Source organism: Pangasianodon hypophthalmus, chromosome 20, assembly GCF_027358585.1.
Source record: "Pangasianodon hypophthalmus isolate fPanHyp1 chromosome 20, fPanHyp1.pri, whole genome shotgun sequence".
Taxonomy (NCBI): Eukaryota; Metazoa; Chordata; class Actinopteri; order Siluriformes; family Pangasiidae; genus Pangasianodon; species Pangasianodon hypophthalmus.
Window position 1 is genome coordinate 8,317,250 of NC_069729.1, and position 9,834 is coordinate 8,327,083.

The 9,834-nt window shown below is 41.7% G+C and overlaps 1 protein-coding gene across 1 annotated transcript in view; it reads right to left on the bottom strand.

The window, feature by feature from the left end:
* The window catches only part of plekha6 (pleckstrin homology domain containing, family A member 6), a 103,072-nt gene extending 96,652 nt beyond the window's left edge, over positions 1-6,420 (bottom strand). The window contains exon 1 of the mRNA XM_053227311.1: positions 6,194-6,420. The gene's annotated coding sequence lies outside the window, so the exon portion shown is untranslated. The remainder of the gene's footprint in view (positions 1-6,193) is intronic.
* Between the last annotated feature and the right edge of the window lie 3,414 nt (positions 6,421-9,834).

A 9,834-nucleotide genomic window follows, 5' to 3' on the forward strand; every position in this document is an offset into this window, starting at 1 on the left:
TGAAACGCTACATGTGGCCATGTGGAAGGTTTTTTTTTTCATTAATCCCTCTTTTCCTGGTCTCCTGGCTTGACCTGGAACAGGATTTGGATTAGTTGAGAGGTAAAGGGTTAGAGAGGCACTAGGGAGCATAGCCGGGGTCAATCGTCTGTTCTCACACTGATCCCACTCTTTCCCAGACACTTTATATTGCTCTGCTTACTAAAGATTGTCTGCTTTTGATATCTGACTATAATCTCTACTGATCATGAGTCTAGGGACCAGACTGATTTGAAAGTAACATCAAAATCCACTATTAAACCTCTGTATAGGAATTCTGAGGGCTTATGTAATCAAGTCCCAGGTCTGAGTGTTTCACACAGCTTTTAGATTTTTTTATTTATTTATTTATTTTGTATTTTTCTTGGCCTCATGACGCATGCCAGAGTCTTGATTTCTGGCAATTTTGCAGCTAGTACAGACAGGAAGAGCTTCAGGGAAAATTCAAATCCGCACATGTGCACATTAATGGCAGCCATGAATTATTTGACACTTATAAACCAAGCCATCCATATATAACCTTAGGGAAACCAAAGAAAAGGGAGATTATGTGACTGAGGCTTAGATGCTCCAAATGGTTTCTTTAAAACCCATCAAGTGATGAGTTTGAATGACAACAATAACAGTAACACAAGAGAAGAAGAAGAGGAAGAAAAATAAGAAGAAGAAGTCAACCCAATGATATTAATCCACAGGTGAAGTCAAATGGGCATTGAAATAAAATTAGGTTGTCCAAGAGAGAGGGCCTTACTGTCTGGCAACCAGTTCCAACCATGAAGTGCTCTAAAACATAGGGAAAGGAAAGGAGTAGGAGTACAGGGAGACTTACATTACCAGATGGCGGAGAATAAGTCTCTGTGGACTGGATGAGATAATGAATATGCAAACAGCTAATAGTAAGAGAATATGAGATGACCTGTGTGTACGTTTAACTGAAATCTTTGGGCTGGAGGTCTTTGGTTGAGAAACTGTGGCTTCAGGTTAGATGTGTGAAGTAAGAAAGTTCTGTTTCTCAGGTCCAGGGAAATCTAAACGGCCATGCAAACCTGTGGCCTAGCCTGAGGTCCTGCTAACATAATGGTTAAAAAAGAAGCATTACACATGTTTAACTTAGCATTCATGCCTGGCTCCTGAGTGCTACAACAAAAAAGCATTCACTCTATCTTTGGGAGATTGCGCGTTTCAAATCCCGACGATGCCACAGCAATCCGTGGCTGTGTTCTTTGGGTGGAAGGGAAGGCATTGGCTGCGTCCGAAATTGTGTACCGTAACAGTACATACTGCCTTCGATTCAGTACCTACCACTCGGCCATTGATACAGTACATACTGCTCAGTTTATGTGTGTAGAATGAATACAATCCGGACATACTACATCTGCTATGCTGGCATGGTCATGTGACCTACAACTTAAAAAGAGCCGACGCGCTACCTTCCGCCATTTTGGATTCTGACAGCTCTTCCGCGCCAGTCCTGTTGCCTTATGGGATAGCGCAGTGTGAATTGCTTCTATACTGCAGAATCTCAACGGAAGCAGTACGTCATCCAGATATTTCTCACCTACTGTTTTATGAATACTGAGAATCCGGACATACTACTCCTTTGGCGTACTGCTTTTCACCTACTGTATAGTAGGGTAGTAGGGCTATTCGGACGCAGCCATACTCTCTCAATCACAGTGACAATAACCAGCCATAGGCATCTGTGAGCTCTTGGTATGCAGAAGAGGGTAGATTGCACTTTTTCTTCTGAGTGTGTTATGCTGCCCTGTGTAGCATGAGCAGTAGCTGGAGAAGTGTGTCATGTGTCTCGGAGGAAACACACAATAGAAAAACAAAAGAAAAACACACTCCCCTGTTGGTCGCTGTCGTATGATAGGGGAGAGGTGGTTGGTGGATGGGAACTGGCACACGAGCAATTTGGGGAGAAAAAAATGGGGTGGAATCGTTCACACCTGACTTAAGAATTCTATGGGGTACAGTGCTGACTCCTTCATGATCAGTTCATGATCATAGCAGCTCTGACACTTCTTCCGGGTTTGTTTATATGGAAAGTTGGAAGTGTGTGGCATGCTAGATGACTGAGTAACAGTGAAATCTCTGAAGCATTGAGAGATGATGTTGTGCTGAAGTCTATTATCTTCCTGACCTGGATGAAATCATGACCAGGCAACACTACATGCATAAAAAAGAAGACACCCTGGAAGGTTTAGGCAATGTTAATTAAGCAATGTTTAATTCATACAAAAGGCATGACAGCTTTGATTCTCAACCCCATGCCAACTCCCAAAATCCCATAAAGAAAGGAAAGGAAAGGGTGTAGAGAGACACAGCTGTGTAGAACCACCAATGAGGAAGAACTCTACATTAAAAACCTGCCTAATTAGTCCTCAGGGAGAGACACATGAGTGACCATGAGTCAGGATCACACACACTCTGGTTTGCCAGGCAGCCCATGGGGAGTGGAACAGAGCTAAACAGGGCCATTCACATGCTAATGGAAGCACAGCGCATGTGGTTACGGTTCTCAGAATATGACAATATGGCTCTAGAGCAAAATCAGGTCTACTGGCCTGCTATTAGTCTCCCATTGCACAACAACAAAGCTGGAAGCAATAGTTAATTAGGAATATGGAGACGGCATATCCAGTGATGATGCAGAGCACAGAAACATGGTTAGTGCATTAGACAGTATTAAAATCCACATAATTAAAATCTGCATAAAAACTAATCTAGAATAAATGTTGAATTGAGATCTGTTACCTCATATGGGTGTAAAGAACACAATCCTATAAGGACAGCCATGAATTGTGCAGATATTTATCACCTTTGCATTATTTCGGTATCTTTATTCTAGTTAGCCTACAAAGAGATTAAATAATAAACGTGAATTTCCCTGTAAAGCATAAACCAAAACATTTCATAAATGATTAATGGCACAGCATTCTGGTGCCAATTTGTTAAACAATGGAGTCAGCAGTGCCAGTGTGCATCTGCTTCCATCTCAATGTACTTTTCACTGTGCAGATTTTGTGTGTTTTTTAAGCAAACGGGACAGTTACACAGTTGTTCTTCTGCAAGAGAATAATCAATGGCTCGCTGTCTTCGGCCTGCTTCGGTGAGCAAGCAAGCTTTTAGTCAGTACCATAAAAAACCAGCAGAACCTCTATCAGGATACATTTAAGTGTGATTTGGTTGCAGATTGCCTTACATATTAATGAGCCTGTCAAAAATCATTTCCCACTTGAATAGCCGGCCACAGCGGGTGATGCCATGGTACTTATGCCAAACTGCTGGTGCTGGCAAGTCAAACACCAATCACGGATACATTCAAAGTGCTCCCTGGCTCCTAGTGATTGATACGGAAACAGAAAAATGTGGAGTAAGTGAAGGGTCTAGGCGAGCCAGCGTGAGGCTTCTGCCATGTGATGCAAAAGGTGGATTCGAATCGTTTCACTCGTTTAAGCTGATCTGCGGTAGACTTGGCACATCCACACTCCAAACAACCTAACCAGCTTCCACAGGAAGTCATGTTTAGCTCTGGTGTTTGTTTAGGAAAATATATCTTCAGACCTGCAGGAATAATAAAAAAGAATAATGAATAGATAACAGAACAGGCACTTTGCTATCTGTCAGGAATCTGGAACACGCTACAACAAAGGGCATCAAGGAAACGTAATATGACCTCAAACATCCCCTCCCCTCATCACTACCTCTTTTTATGTCTCAGTTCCTCCCCCCCGCCTCCACACACTCCCCAGTCCCCAGTCCCCCTCATTCTCTTCCTTTGTCCTTCCATCAGAGGCCATGTCCCTAGGCACCTCTGCATGCTGATTTGATGGGTTCCTGTGGTAAAGGTGCGCAGCTCGGAAGGTTATCACTTTAAACTCCAGGTCTTGGTGCCACCTTTCATCCATCGCCTGCATTCAGGCAAAAGCAGGAACTGGAGCTGAGCCGATTTTGCAAAGTGCTAAGTTTAATCTATTCTTAATTACACTTGTGATGAAAGGTAACAGCATGCTGTAACGGTTGAACTGACAGAGCCAGAGCAAGACTTGTGTGGCTGTGAATATGGTTCAGCTTATTCCTTTTTTACACAATGGGTTAAGGAGCGCTAATAAATAGACCTGCAGTATGTTACAAATCATAAAGTTCATAAATAACGCATGTATTATGGCACCTGGGACAAACTGTTCATTCATAGTTGCCTGATAGACAAAAAGAAAAGCTATGTTTAAACATAATGCTCATAGATGTAGCATGCTAGCCTAGCTGTTCCACATCTCACCGTCTGCGTAACCAGACCTGAGACCTGGCAAGCACGCTTAAGCTTGCTCAGTGGGCTAACTAATGTATTTATGATTCATCCACCCCTGCAGTATTACCTCAGTGCCGAACAAACCTGACCTTATTTTTTCAAGCATGACAAGGCTTGTATAATACAGATAATTAATCTGACGTCACGCGTCATCGTCGCAGGAGAACAGCCAGTGTGATGTTGCTCGACAGGCAAACTCTTCAGTGTTTTAATGAGTTCGGCAAAATGCAAATATGCTGAGTGGGAACATGCAGAACATGAAGCGCAGGTTATTTTGCCTGGGTTCTGCTGAGAGGAAGAGCCCTCCAGCAAGATATTAAATTGCTGAACGTTAATAACGTTCAGGGTTTTGTGTTACACTGTAATACTTTATGTACTTAGCTCCGGTATTGTCTTTCAGGTTGCACTATCGTCCTGGAGACCTGATATTCAATCCGATCGTATTGTATACATATAGTATATATGTATATGAAATTACTTTGAAGCTGATTTGATTGTAACAGTAAAAGAGGCCTGGATGCATGAATGACATGAGGACAAGTACGGATGTGTGGATTATGATTTGATTATTCAATCAAGGATCCAATCATTCACAAATAATTGCACCCAGTCTGCTAGACAACTACCACTCTCTAAGATAAACATCGCTTCTATATTTGAATCCACACACACACACACACACACTGCTTTTCAAACACACACAGCTACAGTCACCACACTGTGGCCAGTGAGGGATTAAGACAACAGCTCACTTCTTGACCACACACCAATCAAAAGAAGGAGAGACGAGATACAACAGACTGAGCTGAAGGGACAGAGAGATAGTGTGCCTCCTTTTCTATCGTCTAAGTACGGCATCCATACACACAAACTCTCTCTGAGAACATTTTCTATTAGCCTGTGCATTTGTTGTGTAATCCTAACCTTAACATCTGTGAGCAAAAGTAGTTCTAATGGTACATTCAGAGTTTTTTTTTTTTTGGCTTAAAGACTACGTAACACATTTGTATTAATGCACATGCATCATCACGGAGACTGAAAAAATTTCCCCCAAAATGAATAATCAGAAGCATGCACTTACTCGCACATCTTTTGCATATGTAGGGGATCCATACTGCCATGAATGTGTCAAACAGAGAACACTGCATTTTCCTGAAACCCACATGACTCAAGCAAACATCACTGACAGTGAGAGAGAGAGAGAAATTACGAGAGAAGGAGACAGGTGGTGGCACTCTGGGGTTCAGCGAAGAACACATTTGGTGACACAGCATATGCAATGAGCAATGAAAATGAACCCAAAAATGAACCTTTTCATCAGTAGAGGATACGGTTTTGCACTCTGTTGTGTATTAGCCATGGCTAGAATTGTGCTGCAATAGTAGCGTAATCAATTATTCCTCTGAACCCATTAAACAGCTGTCCATATGAATGGAGAACGGATGAGTGCACGGATGTCAAAACAGGATCAGTGTGTTGACAACACATGGAGCTTCCAGCATGGCCATTTCAGAGCAGCTTATCCCCCCACCACACACACACACACACACACACAGAATCTTGTAATGCTATCACTGTAAGCTATTTCCATTGACGTGTAATGCTGTAGATAAATAATGCTACGCTTATGGCTCTTTTTGTTTTTCAGCACTTTTTCCATGGCAAGCTGAACGTCCCCACAATGTCAAAATTGTTCTGTATTCCTATCATCATGGGAACAGTTGGTCCCCATAAAGAGCCAAATACATTGTGTGTCTCTCACACACATAAAATAAACATGGTTTATACTCGAGCACAAAACCACATCAACACCACTGACAGCCATTAAGGCATACTCACCAGCCACCTGCTCCAAGCTCTCCTCGACGTCTCTGATTACTCGTCTCCAATATGTCCACAAGATATAAAATCAGCCTTGTAGAGCCAGGAGATGATGGCAGTCTGGCATGGACCGTGTATACGATGGTCAGAGGAAGGAATAAATAGAAGGCTTAAAGGAAAAGGAAAAAGCAACAGCCATTCATTAGGCAGCTACAACAGAGCCAGTGCTGGTGGGTGTGAAGCTTTGGGATGCTGTACAACAACATGCATCCTCCTCTCGGAAAGGGATGAAAGGAGGGAGGGGCGACGCGTGGAGGGAGGGGTGGAGTGAGGGAGCATGTTCGCTGCAAATCCTGAGGGGTCACATGACTCTGCCTGAGCTCTCCATCAGGAGTGAGGAAGAGAAGGAGAGGCAGCAAGGAATCTCAGTGCTAATGAGTGCAGTGTGCAGTGGTGGGAGGTATCATCATAGCTGCAGATTCATGTTAAAGACAGAGAGAGCTGGAATCTCCTGCAGGACCACCCACAGCACCTAGCCGTCTAATAGCAGCAGTGCAGTTCTGGATTAACCCCTGGATTCAAATACGGTAAAACAGACACAAAGAAAGAAAAACGCAGACAGGCAGAGATGTCTCTGTGGACAGAGCTGTGGAACTGACTAACAAGAGCCCTTAATGGAAAAATCCACCCTGTAACACATCATCAATATGTTTCTACTGAGATATTTGTGATGTGTTTAGTGATTCTGGTGCCAATTTGTTGGCTGATACTGTATTTTCAATATTCCTGTGCTGAGGACATTATGTACTGATGTTTAATAGGAGAAAAAAATCTTCAGTGATATCAAACATAAGGGATGAGTCCTGAAAACAAAAGGGCATGAGCTGTTCTGTTCTCATTCACAATTTTTCAGCGATGTTCAATGATAAATCCAGTGGAGAAGTAGTGGAGACACTGGTGCAAATGCTGGACTCAAAGTTCCAGAATGCAATGCGCTGAGTTACGGCAGAGGCTCGACTAAGTTTGAGATCTTCAAGATGAGAACGATGGCACCGACTGTGGAATTAGCATGAAAGTTTTGGAGCTTTGGAAGCTGATCTGTTTTGAGCAGATGAGGAGATGAGAAAGCTGGACAGACTAAAGTACTAAAGTGATGCTGCATCGCTCTCTTAGGTAGAGACGAAGCAAGCATGCAAATGTCAGCAGGTAGTCGAACACACTGTAAAGTAGGATACCGTTAATCAAAGTTTAAAAGTCTGTCCATCCATCCATTTTCTGTACTGTTTATCTTACACAGGGTGGTGGGGAGCCTGGATCCTATCCCAGGGGATTCAGGGCAGGAGGCGGGGGACACCCTAGACAGGGTGCCAACCCATCACAGGGCACAATCTCACACACACACACACCCATTCACACACTACGGACAATTTAGAGATACCATTCAGCCTACAACACATGTCTTTGGAGCAACCGGAGGAAATCCCTGAAGCACAGGGAGAACATGCAAACTCCACACACACAGGGCAGAGGCAGGATTCGAACCCTCAACCCTGGAGGTATGAGACAAATTGAAGCACGTGTTAATTATAAAGATTAATATGCAAGTCTCTCAAAGACATTTTCACGATATGGGAAGCCGCCCTGGCGAGAAGAGCCCGGATTTACACTGGGCCCAGAAATGTTAATCATAAGTTTAGTCATTGTAATTTTAATTACACAACAAAGGAATTTACTTAACATTAGTTTCCATTAGCTACCTTGTTAGCAAACTAGGCTACTGGTTTTACCTACACAATAGAATAGAGTTGTACTAATGTTGGTAAGTCAACTGGTTACTAGTTTTAACTCCACAACTGTGGCCACTGGTTACAATTAATGTTTTTCTGAGCCCAATGTTGGCTAGATAGCTTGGCTAATGGGTTTCATTTATACAATTTAGCTCTAGTTAGCCTAGCCTCCCCACACTAGCAAAACTGGTGTTAACTACAAAATAGAATATTTAGCTTAATGTTAGTTAATATTGCTAGCGAACTTGGCTACTAGTTTTTAAGCACAGCATATAGTGTATAATAATAATAATAATAATAATAATAATAATAATAATAGTAATAATTCTTTTATTAGCCATCATTTAAGTGAACTTGGTTACTGCTTTTAATTACCTAATATTAGTGTAGTGTTTATTAGAATCTTACACTGCTTGTTACTAATAACAGTGTACTGTATGTTAGTTATGCTGCCTTCACGTGCTCTCGGAATTATCGTAAATACGAGATTCCCACTAGGAAGTTGCATATGAATGAGCCCTCAAATCGTCATTACGACTGGGAAACTCGGAGATAATTTTGATTTTGAGATGGGAGGAGTCCTAAACTTTCAACATGGCGGAGGAGAGTACAGTTTCTGTACTGAATGATAGGTTTGGTTCATTTTTCTAAATGCAGCTAATTGTTAGCGCTTGCTGTTTTGGTCATATTCACTGATGTACTTATATTAGCAACCATTCTATACATGCTGTACATTTTACACCGTGAAAATAGTTTTTATTTGACCAAAATTCCATTCTCGTCAGCAAGCTAGCTAACTGAGTAATATGTGTCAAAATATAAAATATTTAATATATATTTAATATGTGTCAAAATATGTATGAATGAACCTGGCGTCGTCCATATTTCATGTTCTTTCCGACAACAAAGCATGTGAACACGACATACTCGTAATTACCACTTCAGAAGGGGGAAGTAGGATCATTTCCCCTAGCACTTGAAGGCAGCATCAGAATTTGACGCTAAACAGTACGCCAATAGTGACGTCACACGTTCCAGACCGCGACAGTGATGTGTCATTCGCGAATGAGTCGACTCTTTTAGCCGACTCTTTTAAGTGAACCGACTCGCATATCTGAAGAGCCGTATCTATCTGTTTGCTTACAAATCACCAGTGAGCTTATCTCATGATGATCTAATTCCTTCAGTTGAATCATATAAACATCTCAGTTGATTGGCACTTCATAAAGATTTATAACCAGTTTTAGTAAGAATAGTGAAATGTGTGTTTGACTCCTCTGTTTGTTCGGATTGCACTGCTTATAATGATGTGTGTAGTGTAGTGTAGTGTAGTGGGGAGGTGAACAGTTACCTTCAAAATCTTTTTTTAATGACATGTTCAGAAACAATAGCTGCAATAACACTGCTGCAGGCATACTTACTGTACTTACTGCACTGTCTGTATTTATCAATGCAAAAATGTAATTGCTGGTTTTACGTAGACCTAAAATAAGTATAATAATATTTTATTAATCAGAAGGTAGAGTAATTTTATTAAATAGTTTAAGTGATAGGTCATACTTCGGGTAGATTTTGAAAAAAATAAATTAAAAAATATGGCTATTGTGATTGGCTGTTGGACTCGCTGGTGGGCGGGGAAACATGTACGTTATCTCGCCTGAAACGGATTTTCATTGGCTATAAGCGTCGCTGAAACAGGATGTGGTCAAAAAGAAAAGGACACACGCTGCCCTCTGGTGGCAAACTGTTCATCCTGCACTTAATGTACTTCAAATATGTGCTCCTCGAACCAGTTCAGGCACTTGATCATTTCTAAAGCACTTGGTTAATAATGTTATATCAGATAGTTTAATACTGTATTTCTACCAGAAT